General features: G+C 40.2%; 1 long non-coding RNA gene across 1 annotated transcript; it reads right to left on the bottom strand.

Annotated features, from left to right (window-relative positions):
- Window positions 1-7792: 7792 nt before the first annotated feature.
- On the bottom strand, window positions 7793-19877 carry LOC121012070 (uncharacterized). The gene is made up of 3 exons (XR_005781927.1): window positions 19815-19877; window positions 14221-14310; window positions 7793-7887 (listed from the first exon to the last, which is right to left on the bottom strand). It is a non-coding gene; the product is annotated as an uncharacterized LOC121012070 (long non-coding RNA).
- Window positions 19878-21582: the final 1705 nt, after the last annotated feature.

The following is a 21582-nucleotide window of genomic DNA, read 5'->3' as shown; positions in this document are numbered from 1 at the left end:
GACAATGAGAGTGGTGAAAAAAAAAAAAAAAAAAAAAAACTAGATAGAAGTAGCACCATGAAGATTTTCAGATTTTTGAAGAATAAAGCAGTCAACCAGTCAAATGCAGCTAACAAGTCACTGGTATGAGGACTGGAACACTTCTCTTGGCTTGAAAAGATGCAGATCACTGATGTGAATTATGAGGTTTGTTTCACTGATTGGATAAGAAACCTAACTGGCATAGATCAGAAAGAAAATGAGAAAGATGCAGAAGTGCTGGCAGGGATTATATCCAGGGAGGACAGAGAAACACAGCACACCTAGAGCTTCTATGTTCTCCTATTGAAGAGGCTGGCAGATGGTATGTTTTGTGACAATGCAGTGGTCAAGTAGAGAATAGAGTCTAGGGACACAGAAGCATAAAACTTGGGAGATGTTATGACAGAAAGTTAAAAAGCTATATTCTTGGGGTGCCTGGGTGGCTCAGTCAGTTGAGAGGCCAACTTCGGCTCCGGTCATGATCTCGTGGTCTGTGAGTTCAAGCCCCGCAATGGGCTCTGTGCTGATAGCTCAGAGCCTGGAGCCTGCTTCGAATTCTGTGTCTCCCTCTCTCTCTGCCCCTCCCCCGCTCATGCTCTGTCTCTCTCTCTCTCTCTCTCTCTCTGTCAAAAATAAATAAATATTTTAAAAAAGCTATATTCTTTGTAGTAAGAGAAGAAACAGAGAGAAAGAAAACAAATGATTCATCAAAGAAACATTACAAAGAGATTTCAGATTAAATGAGAGACAAAATTAGTAATTTATATACAGGCCAAAGTGAGTTAAATACTTCCACTAATACAAAAGTTTCTTGGTTTGGATTTAAAAACGGCTCTACTCAGTTTTGCTGTCTATAAAGGCAATACTTTATACAAAATAATGAAGCTGTTATAAACAAAATGGTGGATAAACGATAATCAATACAAAAGCAAAGTAACAGGAAGCTGGAATGTCAACAGTGTCCTCCCCAAAATTTTACTTCTTGGTTGGAGTTTGAGACAAAGGATAACTGAAAGAAAAGTACTAACCTTGTTGGACTCCACCCCCTCAGATACAATGGAATCCACGTGGGTGGGGCATGCTAAGGCAGTGGGGGTGGAAGGACATACCCAACTTAGCTCTTGCCAATGTCAGCCCCAGCCCTTTTTGATTTGGGGTGCTATAGAACCCAAAATCAAGGCACAAAGAACACTCCCTGGGGCTCTGGGGTTATAAAATATACACGGTAAGAAATAGAGTTGGGATGTGTTTGGGAGATAGAATTTGCAAGAAATATGGATATATTGGATATATATTTGTAATATCAAACCCAGGACAAACTTTTATTTCAGTGTCTGTGAAACATTACTGAAAATTGAAAATTACAAAATTCCCAGGAAGAATGTTTATGGATTCCTAAAAGTATCAACTTATAAGCACTTGTTTATAAATGCAACCGACTCAGAAATTGATGCAATCAGTAATGACAACAAAATCTAACCCCTTGGAAATTGGAAAATAAAATATCCAAATTAAAGCAAGGGTCAAAAAAGAAGTTAAAAATTCAATTATAATCCCCTTAGAAATAATAATGTTTGGAAAACAATAAATCTCAAACCATGTCATGTGGTAAAATAGTACTCAAAATAAAATTTATAGCCTTAAGTATTTTTATTAATAAAAAATAAGAAGAAAGATAAATGACATGAAAATGTACCTTGAGAAACTAGAGATCAACAGCCAAATGGAAGTTAAATGAAGGAATCAATGAAGACAGATGCTGAACTTAGTGAATTTAAAGGACAATCAAGTTCATAAATGAGTTCAAATGTTTTGGGGAATTAGAAGAACCTGACACCGATCTAATGGGTACATGAAGATGTACGTGACTGTGGGAACCAGGGCACCCCAATGAGGCAGCTGGTGAGGTGAGCTGTAACTCATCATGGCTCCGATACAGGCCCAGACCCCATGTTCCTCCCTACCCCTACCACAGTCCTGAGGCCATAATGGACCTCACCTCCAAGAATCTCAGGTACCATCCCAAGAAGAAAGAGGAAAGTGTAGAACTTGAGTAGAGAGAATTTCAAACAAGAATGGACCATGTTTACATTAGTGAATTGAAGGGAGAAATTCCTGGATTGGGCTGATTTTTAAGCCTGAAAATACACAGAATCCTTCCATTGGGCAATAGGAACTAGGGAACTAAATTAAGCCCAGATATATATATATATATATATATATATATATATATATATATATATACTTGGTTTTCATAGCTGGGTTAAAAGATACATGAGCATCATACCCGCCACAGTTATGAGACTAAACGTTGAACTTCTATAGTAATGAAGGAAATCCAACTTACGGTTTATGAAAGTCACAATTGTCTTCCCCACTTGCCTGTGAGCTCCTTCAGGGCAGGAGCCATATATCTGTTTTGTTCAACATGGTAGGTGAGGTGTGTGGAAGATAGTGGTGCTCAGTAAGCATATGTTGAAAGAAGCAAAGAAATCAGGTAATAAAGAGGGAGAGACAGAGAGAAGGAGGCAGGGAGGGGAAGCAGAAGGAAGAAAGGAAGAGAAGGAGGAAGGAATAAATGGGGAAGGAAAGGAGAAGAGAGGGAGGCAAGTGAGTTGGTTGGTTCTGTGGAATACCATTTGGAAAACATGGATTGTGTTTTCTGAAGTCCTTTGCCCTATAAATATTTATGTTGGAACTCTCGCATGTGTGTAACACCCAAGGGAATTTGGGGTGGGATACAGAACTGGAGTTCAGAATACTGGAATTCTTACTTAAGCATCTGGGGTAATGGCAGGAGTTAAAGCTTTAAACCTTGACAACCGCAAATTATGGGTTGCACCCAGATGACATTTACAGTGGTGAGGCCGTCACAAGGCGTATGTATCTGCTTCTCCTAACTTCCATATTCTCAGCCCCTTTCACAAATTTTCTTCTCTCCTTTTAAGCTTATTCATCTCCACTTCTGAAAAAAAGATTCTCTAAATCATAACCACATGTCATCACTTTATGTGCTTTCCTCATTCCTTCCCTCTCTCCCGACCTCCTTTCTCCTCTAGTCATTCTGCTTCTCCCCCTTCTTTTCTTGAACAAATATTTATAGCAAATCAACTCTGTGTCCATTCCTGTTCTGTTCCCCCTCATCTGCACATTCTTTTACTTTGTCTCCAACCATCCTAAATATGGGACTTACGGAGGTACTACTCCAGACGTGGTCAACCAGCCCATACAGTGGGGTGGTCAGATTTCTGAATTTGACTGTTAGGTCTTTATTAATTCAGGCAAAAGCACACTTGCATTGGGGCAGACCATCACATTTTTGGCTCAAGACGTGCTCACAACCAACATAACCCTCTTGGATGTTTCCGGGACACCAGTGTTTCCATTCTGGACTCACAGGACCAACTCACTATCGCCATTATGTTCTGACAGCCTATTGATCCCTGTTACAGTTCACCTTGTAGTTTTCTGTCTTTCTGAAGTCAATGAAACCCTTTGTAATATTACAAAGTTTATTACAGTTTATAATATTACAGTTTATTTTCCAGATGACAGAATGGTGTGAGAATTGAGTTTTGTAGCCTGATAAAACCAGAGCGTAGAGGGTTGGAATATTTTATTCATATCATTCCATCATGGATGTCATTAGTTTTCTAATGCATTTGTGGTAACTCCAGGCTTTCGAAGGGGAAGCATGGGCCACTTCAAGGCAGGAGAGGCTAAAGATGCATCTTCTACTCACCTTAACAGAAACAACCTGGATCCCATTTTTGTGTACTTCAGCATTCTGCAGGAGATATGATATAGAAAAAAAACAAGGACTGCACCAAGTGAATTTTACAATGCACTCCCTTATTTACACTTAAAAGTCCAAATCCCTGCTCTCTTTTCTTGCAGGGCTGGGACGAGGGCATGTCTTTTCTTTTTGATTGTCCCCTGCTCCATGCCCTCCAGCCTCTTTTGCATCTGTGATTTCTTTCTCTAAGCATCTTCTTCTCAACCACTCTGTGTCTTCACCCAAGTCACCATATCTATTTCCCAACACTTATTTTCTAATCCCTCTGTAGGACCTCTTAAAATATGTAAGTAATGAATCACTAAATTCATCTCCTGAAACCAACATTACACTATATGTTAATTAACTAGAATTTAAATAAAAACTTGGGAAAAAATCCAGCCACCAGCCCTGCTGCCTGCTACTAGATCTTTCTTGAAACCTCTCCTCTCCCACAACATACATGCACATGTATTACTACAGGAGTGGCCCATGTTTCAATGTCATCACAGGTACCTGAATGCAAATTTACAAATTTAGGATATATCCACATAGTCTAAGCCAGCCAAACTTGTGATTTGGGGCATCTATCTATAATGTACTACATTGGACCATGTAAAAATTACCATTATGTAGATAAAAAATGCACTATAGTTTTGTAAGATGTACAGATAAAGGGTAAAGGTATGATTAAAGTATACATATAATTTTTATTAATTCTCACAATAGCATGTTGTATAAAAATGTATTTTTCAATAAAAAATTTAATTAAAAATCATCAAATAATTTCACATGATCCAACCTAATAGCATCTTAAAATGTTCAAAACAAATGAATTTTTTTCTCCTTGTGGATTGTTCCATGTGCTATAAAGTCCTAATTCAGACAGCCTGACTTTACGAACTCTAAATAATTTATAAAGATAGAGAATTTTTCTAGGAATAAGTAAACTTGATCATACAGTAATTAAGTTTAAACATTTAGTAGAAGTATGGAATTTACTCCGTGCCAAATTCTTTTTACAAAGAGCTTCCCTTAAAGGATTTTCATTTTGTTCACAGATATGTTTTTCTCATGTGTTACATAATTTGTAGGACACAGGAATCAAATGTCAATTGCATGACCCTAGCTTGGTTTTGGATAAAAGAATCTAACCAATTTGTTTTTATTGACTTATTGTTTGTAAATTTAAAGATTAAAAAATTGACTGTGGATTGGGTCAAGCCATGGATCAAATGTTCAAGGCAATTACAGGTTCTAGGTGTAAATGGGACATTAAGGTCGTATAATCTGACCACACATACCTTTCCTACAACACCTCCAGAGCATCTCAAACCATCCATGGACACTTTCAACTGCTAGAAGTGTGCTTTATTCCTCATAATAAGGGTAGTACCTATCACCATAAAACTTTAATTCTCTATTAGCTACTCCTTGAGTCAAAGAAAGTTAAGTTCAGAACTCTCTCCCTATCAGGCTTGTGAATAGTCCTACACAGCCATCCTGTTCCCTTTATTTTAACTCTTGGCCAAGTCCGGGGCTTCCTAAGTTCCTAATCATTTCTAATATGGCAGGATATTCAGTTTCTTCTTGTTTTGCTCATTCTTCTGGGATCGGTTCCTGTCTGTGTTTGTTCAGTTAAATGCACAGCCTGGAGTCCCAGCTGTGGTCTAAGCAGTGCACTGGCCCCTCCATTTGCCTAGACACTATTTATAATTAATCAAGACTGAGATGATCATACCTGATATTCTTGGCTTTAGCACTCAAATTGCAAATTAACTCTTCCAAATATAACTTTAAAACCAAGATCACCTCCCCTTTCCCCTCCTCTCTTCCATTTTCAGGCCTGCTGTGAGCTCTTGATAGTTAAAAATGATCAATAACAAGAGGAAACAACTTGGTCCAAATTTGAATGTCACCAGTACATCTCATGCCCTTATACACTTCTAGGAATATTGCACACATAGGCAGTTACACAGAACATATCAGACCTGGACCCTCCTGTTTATCTTCTATGATTTTCAGGTTCAGATTTCTGATTAGTATAGAGGAGATCAAAAAACTCTTTGAAGAAAACAGTTTAGTCAGTGACCAGCATGATTGCAAGATGATAGAAATCATTCCTGAGCGTTTTCCATGGTGGGAGGGGAATGCCAGCCTTTACTCTCGAATTATATAGCGAGACAAACAGTTCTTATTATTTCCAGACAATGAGGCAAACACTGGAACAAGTTAAGGTTCCTAAATAACTACATTATAGAGATGAAAGGACATTAAGCAGCAAGATGATGGGCCAGGCAGTTCTGGTAGGGCCAGTGGGTGCCCGGTGCTCTGGGGCACTGCCCACCCTGACCTGCCCAGTGGGATGCTGGATGTTATGGTGGAGCCTGATCACAGCTTTGGTGCTTTCCATCCCTGAATTAGGAGTTCCAATCTCAGGTGTTCTTAGGGGTTGAACTCCTCGGACCCATGCAGCCCTGCTCTTCTTCAGGTGCTCCCTAAAGTCCTCACCCCAAGCTTCACTATCTAACCAACCCCATCTCTAGAAAGCTTAGATTTAACTTTCTGTTAAGTAACATTTGGAAGGCATCAACATACAAACCGTGTCTGGGGACTTGAATTCTAAGGAAAGCATTCCCTCTTTTTCAGCAGGTGGCACTGTTGCAGTAAGGCTGTATTCCTTCTGGTTTCCTGAGAAACCAGGGGAAGCAGCAAGTCTTAACCATATAGCATATTTAATTCAAAGATGTGATTTAAAAGTAAAAGTAACTGCCTTAACCAAATGATGAAATTATTTGCACCCAAAATGGGACAAACCAACTTCACGTGCCTCTGGGTAGGATGTGCTGGGGCAAGCTACCTCATGTGATATTGTAAAAAATGCATAACTTGAACCTAATCTTAAGGAAACAGACAAACCTAAAGTAAGGAACTTTCTACTCAATAACTGGCTAGAACTTTGTAGGACAATGAAGAATCGTTAAGGTATTGTTCCAGATAAATGGAACTAAAACACGTAATAACTAAATGTCATGAATGATCCCTGATTGGATCCTGGACAAAGAAAATAAAACCGCTGTGCAGGGCACTGCCAATTATTGGAACAAATGGCAAAATCTAAATGTGGATTATTCTGACCATAGGACTGTGAGCAGTAAGAGAAAACCCCTGGTTCTTAAGAAATGCACACGGAAGTAAATGGAAGAATAAGTGTCATAAAATCATGTCCTCAACTTATTCTCAAATGTGTGGGAAAAATATATGGTTTTGTATATTTTGTATGTATTAAGATTTTATCAAAATTTAAATTACAGGGGTGCCTGGTGATTCAGTCGGTTGGGCATCCAACTTTGGCTCAGGTCATGGCCTCAGAGTTCATGGGTTTGAGCCTTGCATCAGGCTCTGTGCTGTCAGCGTGGAACCTGGAGCCTGCTCAGATCATCTGTCCCCCTCTCTCTCTGCTCCTCCCTCACTCATGCTCCTCCCTCTTTCTCTCTCTCCCTCTCTCTCTAACATAAATAAACATTAAAAAATTTTAAATGACAAAAAAGTCACACTTTCCCACCTCCTTACTCACTTTCTCCAACCTACTGAAACATGCATCCCCAAAATCAGTCACACTGAGAATAACTGTCATGTCAGTCTTTCAGCAAGTGTGTGAATTGTTTTCCTTACTTACTGTTCCCCTTTGGTTCTCCAGGTTGTCAGTATCTTCAGAACCAGCCCCTGGGATGTGGTTTGTTCAATGATGTCATCCACTGCTAAATCTTTTACTCTTTTAAATACTTTTTGTCAATTCATTTCCAGTAATAGTTGTATGCTCAGTTTACTTAAATGTGAGAACATATTTGTAAAACATAAGCAGAGTATATCAAATCATACAAGTTATGATTAGAATGATTAGAAATTATCACTCAAATATTGTCCCATCCCACCCCACCCCCACCTTTTGGCTGATGAAGAAAAGGAAGAAAATAGAATCACAATGAATACTTACTCAAATTCCCAAGGTTCCAAATGTGCAGACCAGGTAAAATGCCCCCAATTCGTGTCCTGGGTCCTCTACATTGTCCCTTACTTTATTTCTCACACTTGGGAAATAAAATGATACAAGGTCAGTTGCCAAGGACATGAAGCCATAGAACAATATGATGTAAGTCCTATTTAATGACATTTGAAATATTGTATTATACTAAAATTAACATACACAAAATTTACCTAAGTTTTCAAACATAAAAAGAACTGGCTTGAAAGACAGTTCAAACTTGTCAGGGTAACCTGAAACTGTATGTACCCTCAGTGCCCCAGGAGTAAAAGATCATTGTCCTTCTCTGCCCTAAAAGTTCTCAGTCAGATGTTTCTAACTAAAAGGCCCTGGGACCACATAACCAACAGAATGGGACTTCAACCAATGATTCAATCTGCAGAGCTCCTCTTTGGAGGGCAGCATGCTAAGCCCTCCTGAGTCTCCAGTGCACCAGCAAGAGCCCCCCATGCTACTAACAAAACCAGATTTTCAGTACTTAGAGGCACTGCCTGAGTGGCATTTTCAGGAGTTTGTGTGACCAGGAATGGAAGGAAGGGCCTCTTCCATGACAACTAGCTTTGTGTGTAAAATGCCTGCCATCACCACACACACACACACACACACACACACACACACACACCCCTGCGCTATATTTTCCCCTCTCTGGTCTGAGGTATTTGAAAACCTGGAGCTTGTCAGGCCCGGCATGTTGGAAATCCAGAGGGGCTTCCCCTGCTAATCTTTAGGCAAATATTTTCTCTGCTCTGCTGACTTCATGGTGAGTTACCAACCTTGTGCCTCTGTGACGAATTGAAGCAAGCCAACTTGGGCAGCAAGGGCACCAGTACTTTCCATTAGCAGGGAGCCTTTCCATGGACTGTGGTGGGGTCTGCCCTGGTCTCCGTCTCCCTGCCCCAGCTTCCCAGATGGGAAAGGACAAAGAGCTCCTGCCACCTTCAGGGTAAACTAGGCAAAGACCATGGGAGAAGGGCAGTCCTGTAGAATGGATGATCTCCACTCATGCATCAGAGAAGGCTGGTGCTAGAGGCATGCTGTTCTTACTTGTTCCCTGCCTGCCTCTTAAATTTTGAATATAAGAAACAGGAAACTGCTGGCCCCTCATGGTTTCTGCAGTTACTCTTGGTATTTATGGCTGGCCTACTCACTGAGTTAGACCAGCCAGGCTTCTGAACTGGAGAACCCCACACTTCGGCTTCTTGGGTGTTTTGACTTAGCTCTCTATTTGAAATGGTCTCTTATATTTCCACTATGAAGTGCCTCTATACACACAGACACACACACACACACACACACACACACACACACACACACACCTGTCCTGCCTCCGCTCTCCCACCCCTGCCTGGGTTACTAACTGACAGAGACTCTCACTGCCTCCTCCACCCCCAAAATCATCCTACCTTCCAGCCATTAGGAAGCATATCTTACAATGCCAAACAAATTCTTTCAGGCGTTCTGGTAAGCAATTTTGTTGCCACCGTTACCAACACTTTGCTAAATCAAAGGCATGGTTTAATCTGGCATTGGCAACCTCTGTTTCTACCATACCACTCCCACAGGTACCAGCCTGAATTCACGTTGTAATACCACAAATGGGGGTGGGGAGGGGGGGTGTTGGTGGCATGTGTTTGTAAGACCCCAAAGTGGAAGAGGCTGTGTCTCAAATTGGGTAATCCCCAAAGCAGTCCTAAAGCAGGGCTTGGGGGCAGGTATTGATTTGAGAAGTGATCCCAGTTATCTGGAGTGGGAGACTTGGGAAACATGACAAGGAAGGAGACAATGCCAGTAAAGAGGGTATTAATCATAGTGCTGCTGCTGTGAGCAGTTGGGGCTCAAGCCCCTCAGGATAGGACATACCTCAGAATAAGTAGAACACAATTCAGTTGTCCCACCAGGAGGCTTCAAGGAAGCTAGGGGTGTTATCCTCAATTACCATCTGTTAGTGCCTTAGTGTTGTTCCAGGGCTGAGGTGGGCCCTGCCTACAAACCAGTGGAGAACTTGCTGGTTGGCAGGGAAGAGAGATCAAGAAAGACAGAAGAGACAGAGGTCAAGAAAACAGAACAGCCTTGTCTTGGGGGCCTGAATAGGTGGCAAGACCCAGAGTTCTTCTGATTCTTTTGGCATGATATGAAATTAGCAAAATTTAAAAAGGCTTCCAATGGTATTTAGATAGATGAGCTAGTGAGACCGCCCCCCAACCCTCCGCCACAGAGCCTCGAAGCACCCCAGTGGTCCTGGTAAAGGCCAGTCACCACTTCTCCAGGAAGCTGAGGACATGTGGAAGTAACTGATAGAAATGAACTTTAAGAGTCATTAAAGGCATGAAGACTAGAACAGAGCCAAATCTATGTGGCAGGAGGCTTGAAGTCATCATGAGGCCATAGGCATATTGTTGGATGTTGCTAGAAGGGATGCTGACAGTGAGGGTACAAACAGGCACTGTTGCTCAGCAACTGCAGTGGACAGGCGCTTGCCATTGGCCAGGTCCTCACATCCTGCCCCTGGGAATTGGTGCCTTGTAAGTTTCCTGGAATTTAAACACAGCCCCAGAGAGACAAGCAGAGGTGGGAGAGGAGAGGACCAAATCAATGTAGATTACCTAAAATGGGTTGAGATTAAGCGCTTGTTACTTGATAAAATGAGGTGTCAAATCAAAGTTAAACTTAGTACTAGAAAAATAAAGTTCCCTTTTTTTCAGACCTGGATTTGGGGCCTGAAAAACTCATTCCTGGGGCACCTGAGTAGCTTAGTTGGTTGAGTGTCTGGTTCCTGATATCAGCTCAGGTTATGATCTCACAGTTTGTGGGATTGAGACCAGGGTCGGGCTCCGTGCTGACTGTGCTGAGCCTGCTTGGGGTTTTCCCCCTTTCTCTCTCTCAGTCTCTCATAATAAATAAATTAACATTTAAAAAGTTACAAAAAATTCATCCTTACTATACCTGAAATGGTACTACTTTCTCTCTTTGGTCGTGAATTTTACCAGCTCAACTACATTTGAGTTTTTTTGTTTGAATTTGGTTGGCAGTTAGGTTAGATTCCCCTACCTTGAGACAAGGTAGCAGTACTTAACTTGGGAGTGATCCCTGTAACCACTCATAAAGTAGTATGAAAATGAAACAGAAGGGAAGATAACAAATAAAGGGTGTAAATCAAACCTGTTTCTACATTAATCCTGCTGAAGACCTCTGAGAGACTGTGTCAAACGTGCCTCAGCACTGCCATATCCACCAATCACATTGGCAAATCCACTTATTCCCAGAAGTTATTGTCTGAGGGCTGCTCCTGGCAGACAAACGTGAACTCCACAGCCTTTCTGGCCTGCCCCAAGCATGGGCTAAGAAGCTCTGGTGCAGTTCCAGCACTTGAGGTAAGAAGCCAGCAATGATGCAGAAGGAGCATGTGTCAAGGGGGTGTGGATGGAGCACTGGCAGTATCAACACTAGTAAGGCAAAGCATATCCTATTAAAATGGCAGAGCACATAGAGGTCATCCCCTGGATGTCATAGCATCAGTTTACTCTAGGTGTGTTTTCTCCCCACCTTCAGATTCAATGTGGAAAAATGAGAAAAAAAAAAAAAAAAAAAAAAAAGAAAGAAAGAAATCACCAGGGTAACAAATCACAATCCACTCTGCATAGTCTTATATGACATTTTATTCCACCAATGAACCGTGTGGCCACAGTGAGAAATGGTACTTGGAGCCTGATTCAGGGAACATGAGGAGGCCACTTTTGCATTCTAAGGGGTAAATCACTAGAGTTACAGAGCAAAACATTTGGAAATACACAAGGTTAATAATCCCCCACTTAAGGCTTCCCTTGACCTAGGGCACCTTCATGGCTCAGTTGGGTAAGCGTCAACTCTTGACATCGGCTCAGATCATGATCTCACAGTTCGTGAGTTTGAGCCTCACTTTAGGCTCTGCACTGACAGTACCTGCTCTCTTTTCCTCTCTGCTCCTCCCCTCTTCTCTCTCTCTCTCTCTCTCTCTCTCTCTCTCTCTCTCTCAAAATAAATGAATAAATAAGCTTAAAAAAAAAAAGACTTCCCTTGGCTGGCAGGACACAATCCACTAGAGGTATCCCTCCAATGTAAATGGAAGAGTCAAGAAGTCACACTCACTGAACTTGCCCAGCTTGAAGTCTCAGGAGAGACTTTATCTGATAATTTATCTTTTGTGCTTATGACACTAAACGTAGCCTCCATAAGGTCTATGTAATGCAGGGCTGTTTGTCATTGAGTCTCAAACCCAGCCCCTTTGAGGACTCCTTGTCTTGCTTGACCAATCTGCAGAATATAAAACTGGCCCCATGTGTCTTAGAGCTTTCTCTGCTCTTGCATTTGGGACTTTATTCTCTGCTGGCTTTCCTCTCTATGTGCCACCCTCTGATGGCTTTCTGAGTTTCTCCACCACCTCAGCCTGATCTTAGTACTGTCTAAGACTTTGTACCCAAGCCTTGTTTCTTTTCACTTGATTTTTTCTCTTTGGTCTGTTTCCCTCATCTATACTCCAGATTATAACCATTGCCCATAGACTAATGACCCCCCCCACTTTAACCTCAGCTCAGAATTATGTTCCAAACTGTCTGCCAACCTTCCTAGCATCGGCACACATCTCATTTTATTACCTTGCCCTCCACAGCTTCCCCTCCCTCTATCCTTGTCTGATCAGCAAGAATGGGGCATTGTCCCCCATGCCTCCATCTCTCCACCCAACCACTCGGGCCCTGAGCCCCATGATTCTATTGCCATGAAGTTTTTCAGTGCATCTGCCCCAACTCACTTCTCACTGTGATTACTGTGATGACCTCCAAAGCCATCTCCCTCATCTGGCTTCATCTTTGCTCCACTCCATTGTCCACACATCTCCAGGTTCTTTCTAAATGTAAGGATAGTATGCACCTCTTCTGCTTAAAACTGTTGGTGGCTTTGGCTTTCTGGCCCCAGTCTGTTTGCCTCCTCCCCATTTACTATATAGGATTGGGAACTACCTCTCTGCCATCTCTGTCTGTCTCTGCCTGTCTCTCTCACTCTCTCTCTTTTCCTGTGTCTGTCTCCTTCTCTCTCTCTGTCACACACACACACGCACACACACACACACACCTCCACACCATTGTCCCTGAGGTTTTCAGTCTAATGCGCTGGTCCTTCTCTTTGCCCTTATTCTATATCCAAACCTCAAGGTTGATCTCACTTGTTGCCTCCTGGGGAAAGCATTCCCAGACAAACTCTCTAACTCTTCCAGACTTAATGAGATGCCTCTTTTCAGTGCTTCCATAAGATCCTTTACATATTTTAAGGAATCTCTATGACATGCTACTGCAATTGGCTGTTTAATTGTGGTCATGTTGTGATTCCATCTCAATTTTCCCAGCCTATAGCATAGCACTGGGCACAGGGTTGGAGCCTCAAAATGTTTGATGAATAAATGAAAAAAAAATCAATGAATGAATGCCACCCGATAGTTCCATGCATGGACATGCAGAGACTGACAAGGGGCTACATGCATGTTCCTCACCCCTTTTCATTCCTGCTAGACCCTGCTCAAAACATCTAAGACTCAGGACTGACCCAGGCCTCTGGAGTGCCTCCCAAGCCTGCTCTGAGTAAGAATCAGCAGGAATGCTGTCTGCCTCGACTATGGAAGACTTCACAAGTTCCAGAAAATTGATTTTTCCAGGCCTGCATGGCTTGGCATAAAATCCAGACAGATTTTTATTGAATCTGGCCCTAGATGGCTAGATTTTTGACCTTAGCAATGTGGCCCATAGATTCAACCATGAATACTTTGTCTTTTCTCATTTTCACCACACGGGCTGGCTTTCACAGATTGGCCAGTAGGTTCAGCCATCATTGTTTTCTTCCCTGGGCATCTGTTTCCCTGTTCCTGTGGCATCTATAATTGTGAATAAGCTGTGGGTGCATTTTTGAGGAATGGCACGGTGGCATGTGCTGCAGGAAACAAGTGCCCGCTGGTGCTGAGTTGCTGTTTATGTTTGTCAGTGGTCCCTGTAATTGGAAGGCTGCATTGCCTTGCAATTATGCAAAGGGTAATAAAAAGAAAATTAGGGAAAACATGTGAGTATAACATCAGATCTAGACCACTGATACTTTGTAATTTTACACAAATACAATACAGATTTCCACCCCCCCCCCAAATCCACTCAACTGTAGTGAATACCAAACAGAGAGAGCTCAGAAAGCTTAAAACCAGGCACAAATGAATATCTAATCTTTCGGTCTTTGAACATGATACAGTCCACCATAAGCACCAATTCAATTAAAACAGAAACCATAGGTCGTCATTTCTTTTGATGAAAAGCATTAATTAAGAGGACTCAGAAGGCAGCATGCTTGCTACAAGGAAAGCAGATACCTTTTAGTGCTGTAGGGATTCCACCACATCTTATGATGGTCTCTGCAGTATACCTCATGCGTTCAGCCTCCACTGCTCAGACACTACCTACTGTAGAAAGGAAAGAAAAGAAACTCTCTCATTCTGAGAAGATGCAAGGTTCAACTTTTTAAAAAGGAGAGAACAATCTGAACATCCATCTTATCAAAATAAAAAATGAAAATTAAGGTTTTAGCTGACAGTCTGTCCCCTGTGGATTCAGCAAAATAATATCATTGAAAGAGGTTATTTCTTGGCAAGGGCCTGAATCTTATTAGCAAATAAGATGAATTATAAATTACCTAGCATTTCTTACAGTAGGCATTTTGTGAAAATTTATTTGTTTAATTTAACTTAGCTCTCTTTTATATTATACTTTATGATATGAAATCCCATTGGAGGAAAAAGATATACCTATAAGTGTTCTATTAAAAAAAGTTGTTTGTTAGACAGCATCTCACTGCCTGCTTGTATGCTTACATACATTTCCAACATTCCTACAGAATTTTTTTTTCTCTTGCTGTACAATTGTACGATTTTCAGGATAGTTCCATAGCTAAGCATAAAAAACAAAAGCTATTCATTACGGTCCTTTTCAGTGATACTGGTCAAGGTTTTAATGTTCTCATTTATTATGCTGATGGGGCAAGAAGTGCCTCTGTCATTATCTATGCATTTGTTTATACTTAAAATATTTATTTTTACTAAAATAGCAAATATTTATTTGTACTGATTTATTGCTCTGGTGGCTTTCTCTCCTCAACACTGTCTTCAAGGGTAACACATGGAACTCTGAAGAATGGCTCTGTCCTGAGATGGTGGGCTGCTTCCTCTGGCTGTGATGCTCTCCTTTCTGGAGGAGGCATTCTTGACCTCTTTGACTCCCACCCATATCTTTTCCAGAATTTTCCTTCTATGAACCAGAATAAGGAGAAGGGGCCAGCCTCACTGGGCTCAAGCCTAGTTCTTGAACTCTACAAGCAAGTTAGTTGCCTGCCCCTAGAACCAACTGGAAACTAACCTAGATGAAGTGCAACCCTAACGTTTTCTTGGCAGTCTGTAGGGTTTCTGAACTCCTTTAGACTTAACGTTCTTAGCATCTGGACTGGTTTAACTTTCTCTCAGCAATGTTTTGGATACTTTAATGGATAGGAAGTGCCTTCTCATTTTCTCTCCTTTGGGGAACCAAGACTCACACACAGATTTTCCTCTCAGGTTTGAGTGAGAGGCCTCAAGTCAAAGCCAGGGTTTCTCTTCCTCTGAAGCATGCACAATGCCCAAAGTCCAGGAATGTGTCTCTGGTGAAGGTGGAGGGCAGCACTCAGCTCTGATGTATGTACAGCATTTAGGGAAATGGGCGCCCACCTTCCACTCACAAGGTCCCTGATACAGGTGTCAAGGGGAGAGGGGAGCATGAGATTAGACTTCCTGCTTCATTATAATTATTTTTAAATTTATGATTCTTGTCCCTTTCAGTTTTGAAGGGGTGTTCTTAAAAGTATTTTTCTTGGCTACCAGCTAAGGTTTGTTGAAAACCAAAGCCAAAGTTAGGGAAAAATTTAGAGGATAGGGAAGTATATGTCCTCCTGGGGCCAGTAATACTCATTTCCCGCTCTTGTGTAGAGGCTAAAGACAGAGGACATTTCAGAGTTGATCGTCTTCAGCCATCAAAGATGGCCAGCGTTGGCAGATGGATTAAAACATCTAACAATGATTTCAAAAATGGACAGAGGACCTGAACAGACATTTTTTCAAAGAATAGATACAAATAAATGGCCAACAGTGACTTAAAAAGATGCTTAACATCACTCATCATCAGAGGAATGCAAACAAAAACCATAATGAGCTATCACCTTACATCTATCAGAATGGCTAAAACCCAAAACACAAGAAACAACAGGTTTTGGCAATGTTGTGGGGCAAAATGAACCTCATGCACTGTTGGTGGGAATGCAAACTGGTGCAGCCACTCTGGGGAACAGTATGGAGGTTCCTCAAAAAGTTAAAAATAGAACTATCCTACTATCCAGCAATTGTACTACTGCTATTTACCCAAAGAAAATGAAAACACTAATTCAAAAACATATTTGCACTCCTATGTTTATTGCAGCACTAATTACAATAGCCAAGTTATGAAAGTAACCCAAGTGTCCATTGATAAATAAATGTATAGACATGATGTAGTATAAATGTATACATAATGGAATAATATATAACATAATATAAATGTAATATATAATATATAGTGAATATTACTCAACCACAAAAGAAGAATAAAATCTTGCCATTTACACCAACATGGATGGACCTAGAGAGCATAATGCTAAGTGAAACAAGAGAAAGATGAATACCATATGATCTCACTCATATGTAGAACTTAAGATACAAAACAAACAGACAGACAAAGAAAAACATGCGAACAAAAAACAAACTCTTAAAGACAGAAGAAACTGGAGGTTGCCAGAGGGAGGGTAAGTGGGGGGATCGCTGAGATTAAGAGTACACTTATTGTGATGAGCACTGAGAAATCCATAGAATTGTTGGGTCACTGTATTGTACACCTGAAACTAATATACCATTGTATGTATGTTAATTATACTTCAATAAAAAATAAATAATAAAACTCAAAAAAAGAAAGAAATCTCACAATGAAATCAACTTCAATCAAATGCAAAGAGGATTCTCTCCCCTATTTTATGTGGAAATAACACCAGAATGAGAAAGAAAGGCCGCTCAATAAGGAACATGAAATCTAGTCTCTTGAAGGAAAACAAAATCCTGAAGCCCCAGGACCAATGGTCAGTGTATGTTGGTGGGGCCTCTGATGTGGAGAGCTGACCCACAGCAAGGTCCCTTCCAGGGGAGAGCTTCAGCCTTCTGAAGCTTCTTTAACCACTTCTTTGCATAGCAGATACAGCTCAGAAACCCAACGGGACTTTTTTTTTTGGAAAATGACTTCAGCTTTGTTCCTTAATTTGTCTGCTTCAACATCAGTAACAGAGCCAGAGAGCCCAGTGTGACAAATGCCACTGAAAGTTTCTCTCCCCAGGGGGCCACCTGCTCTACCAGATGAAAGCAAGGTCTAGTGACAAAGGGCATCCCCACTCTGGAGGATACTCAAGAAATTCAAAATACCCGGGGATTTTGACAGAGGACAGAGAAAAAAAAAAAAGAAGCAGAGTGGTGGGAAATTCATTTCCAGAGTAAGTAGAATTGAATGGAAGTCATTTCAAAAAAGAATGACACATGCCTATACATTGTATAAAACAAACATAGACTGACAGAAACATGTTTGGCTTGCTTGCTGGAACACCTTTTATTAGACTCTCATGTAATAATTAATGGTTGCATGCAAATTTAGTCAAACAACTCATACCAATTCCCATTTCTGTTATTTTAAAGGTACAGTCTTGACCATATCCATCTAATTTTTAAAAACATTTTTCTTTGAAAAATAGATGAAATGAGTTTCATAGTTGCATTTTTAGATGAATTATGGGTCAACAAAATTCCATACTTGAGAAACTTCTCAATGCATGGTTATGATATTTTATGTTTACTTTTATACAGATAAATATCTAATTTTAAAAGTATATTTAGATTAATGGAGGATGAGTTCAATTATTTGAAATTCATAGATTTTTGTAAGCTTAAGAAATACCTTCTATCTAGAAGTTGCAACTTCATTGTAACTGAAATAGAAGAGAAAGAAAAAGTGCAAAGTAGGAAAAAGAAATCTTATACTGGGGGTTGGGAGGATTTGAGGGAATTTTCTAGGTACAGGACGTGATTTGCTCCAACACAGACATACTCTGAACTCAGACTTTGTCCAACACATTGATGAACTTAGGTGTCAAATCTTTTTGTTTTGTTTTGTTTTGTTTTTTTTTTTGTTTTGGGGTTTTGAGGGGGGTTCTGTTTATTTGTTTGTTTGTTTGTTTATTTAAATTCAAATTAGTTAACATACACTGTACTATTGGTTTCAGTGATTCATCACTTACATATAACACCCAGTACTCATCCCAAGTGACCTCCTCAATGCCCATCACCCATTTAGCCTATCCCCTCACCCACCTCCCCTTCAGCAGCCCTCAGTTTGTTCTCTGTATTTAAGAGTCTCTAATGGTTTGTCTCCCTCTCTGTTTTCATCTTGCTTTTCCTTCCCTTCCCCTGTTCACCTGCTGTGTTTCTTAAATTCCACATATGAGTGAAAAGATATATCTTTCTCTGCCTGACTTATTTCACTTAGCATAATACACTCTAGTTCCATCCACATTGTTGCAAATGGCAAGATTTAATTCTTTTTGATCGCTGAGTAATAATCCACTGTATATATTTGCCATGTGTTATTTATCCATTCATCAGTCTATGATGGACATTTGGGATTTTTCCATAATTTTGCTAATGTTGTTAGCATTGCTATAAGCATTAGGGTGTCCAATCATGAACTGACTTTTATTTATTTATTTAAAAAAATTTTTTTTTCAACGTTTATTTATTTTTGGGACAGAGAGAGACAGAGCATGAACGGGGGAGGGGCAGAGAGAGAGGAAGACACAGATTCGGAAACAGGCTCCAGGCTCTGAGCCATCAACCCAGAGCCTGACATGGGGCTCGAACTCCCGGACCGCGAGATCGTGACCTGGCTGAAGTCGGACGCTTAACCGACTGCGCCACCCAGGGGCCCCATGAACTGACTTTTAAATATTAAGTGAGTAGCTCATGAAAGTGTAAAAATTTGCCATAATGGCAGTTAATGATTACAACAAAGATTTATTGATCTCAAATTCTAAATTTCAATAATACTAAATTAACTGGCAAAGGAAAATAAAAATTCCAAAGATAAAATTTCCAAATAAACAAAGATGGACGTTATTGCTAAAAATTTCCCTTTAAAGAGGAAAAGTTATTTGGCAATATTAGCTATATTTCATCCTCGTGATGCAGTGCTTTCTTTTTAAATATATTGTTAAATTGGTTTCCATAAAACACCCAGTGCTCATCTCAACAAGTGTCCCTTCCTTGATTGGAATACTATAAGGTGTCCAACACGTGAAAGAAATTAATGTGAACTGCTGTGGCTGCAGCAAGATCCCAGAGACCAGAATCCACACCTCAATGGCTGAGGTCCCCAAGGGACTGTATTCCAGTCACCCCCACCCCAGGAGTCAATTATGCAGGCACATCTCATTTTATTGCACTTCCCCTTATTGCACTTCACAGATACTGCATTTTCCTACCAATTGAAGGTTTGTGGCAACCTTGAATCAAGTAGGTCTTTTGGCAACTTTTTTCCAACAACATTTGCTCACTTGTATCTCTGTGTCATATTTTGGTGATTCTTGCAATATTTGAAACTTTTTCATTATTATTTTACTTGTTATGGTGACCTGCGTTCAACGATTATGATTCACTAAAAGCTCAGATGATGGTTAGCAATTTTTAATCAGTAAAGTATTCTTAATTAGAGTATATACTTATTTTTAGACATAGAACTATTACATACTTAATAGACTATGGTGTAATATCAACATAACTTTGGTATAAACTGGGGAAACCAAAAAGTTTTGACTCACTTTTTTGAGATATTCACTTTATGGCAGTGTTCTGGTACCAAACCCACATCTCCGAGGTATTCCTGTATTCAAAATTATTCATGAATATGGAAGGAAAAATCAATTCCAGCAAATAAGCCATAATAAATGAAGGTTATTTCTATATATTACTATAGACTGTATTCTAAGATGTATTAATAAAAAGGAAAAAAGCAAAGTACAGAAAAAAATGTATTTCATTCTCATGATACCCAGAAAAGTAATATGAATACATGTGTACGTGGACTTTCTTTTTTAAGAAGCACTAGAAAAATAAAATGAAATAAGTTAAATGTCAATCTATGAAGAAGGAAGAGAATAAGGTGGAGGATGCAGGGTTACCAATTAAACTATTCGAGGGGCGCCTGGGTGGCTCAGTCTGTTAAACGTCCGACTTCAGCTCAGGTCACGATCTCACGGTCTGTGAGTTCGAGCCCCGCGTCGGGCTCTGGGCTGATGGCTCGGAGCCTGGAGCCTGCTTCCGGTTCTGTGTCTCCCTCTCTCTCTGCCCCTCCCCTGTTCATGCTCTGTCTCTCTGTTTCAAAAATAAATAAACGTTAAAAAAATAAATAAATAAACTATTTGAATCCTTTTTTTTTTGTATATTTGATTTTGAAACCATTTAAATATTTGTATATAATTTGAATAAAGAAATAAATTAAATGATCCCTAAAAATCAAAGGCAATTGTGTAATTAGTGGTATAAACACTCTAAGAGGAGGTATTGCTACTTTAACACATTATTTGACTATACATCAGTAGTTGGATATCACCTAAGGACAAAAAGAACTAAAAAACAATATTAAAGAGATTTATTTCTATTCTGGTATTATTGGTGATAACGATGGTGTTGTGTGTGTGTGTTGAGGGATAAAATACATTGTTGTGTTAGTCTTGTTGAGAATAAGTCTTTCCAATATGGCCTCATGATGTATTTTACCTTAAAAAAAAAGAGCATTTCCTAGTTGTATAAACTGCAAAGGACCAGATATAATAATATGCCTAAGAAAAATTAGCAAATCTGTCAACCAAACCATGATCTTTAGATACTGTTTCTAATTAAAAGGAACAAGGACTCCTTTGGAAAATGAGTGCAGGTCTCGTAAAAGAACTGTACCAAATGAACCTGAGATACGCTATTATATTAAAAAGTAAGAATGTAATCAGAGCTTCTGGAATGACTATATGAGGACTTCTACACATTCTCCCCAGAGTGAAACTATTTAACTTGTAAAAGTCATAAATCACAATCATTTAGAGTCTCTGGAAATTGACCTAAGGTCATACAGCAAATTGAAAAGCACTTATTCAATAAAAAATACTAAACCTTGGAAAGAAGACTGGGTGTCTATGGTGTTTGAGTCAGGACCTATTTCCACCAGCCACCCCCAACCCCACCTGTGTTACTGAAGCTCTACTCCTGGTAGGTGTGACCAAGAGGACAGGGTCTCCTTTTATCCTTGTCCAGCTCCCAAGTATATAGCTATGATTTCACCCCAACAGGGGTTGCCAGGATCTTCCTCCTCTCTATTCTAGGAGGGGGCAGCCAAGAAGACTGAGGTTCCCTTATCCCAGCCAACTCCCAATCCTCTGATGGAGAATGGATCCAAGCTTTTGTAGACCAAGAATACTGGAGCCCTCATCACTGCCCCTCTTCAGTTTCTGCTTGTAAGACCTAGGTTCCACTTGAGAAGGGCAAGCTGAGAATACTACTTGTCCCTCCCAACTCTCATTCCTAAAGTGAAGGTAT

The sequence above is a fragment of the Herpailurus yagouaroundi genome, unplaced genomic scaffold (genome assembly GCF_014898765.1).
Source record: "Herpailurus yagouaroundi ecotype Mexico unplaced genomic scaffold, PumYag 196, whole genome shotgun sequence".
In the NCBI taxonomy this organism is placed as follows: Eukaryota; Metazoa; Chordata; class Mammalia; order Carnivora; family Felidae; genus Herpailurus; species Herpailurus yagouaroundi.
This window is presented reverse-complemented; position numbering and strand designations above follow the sequence as displayed.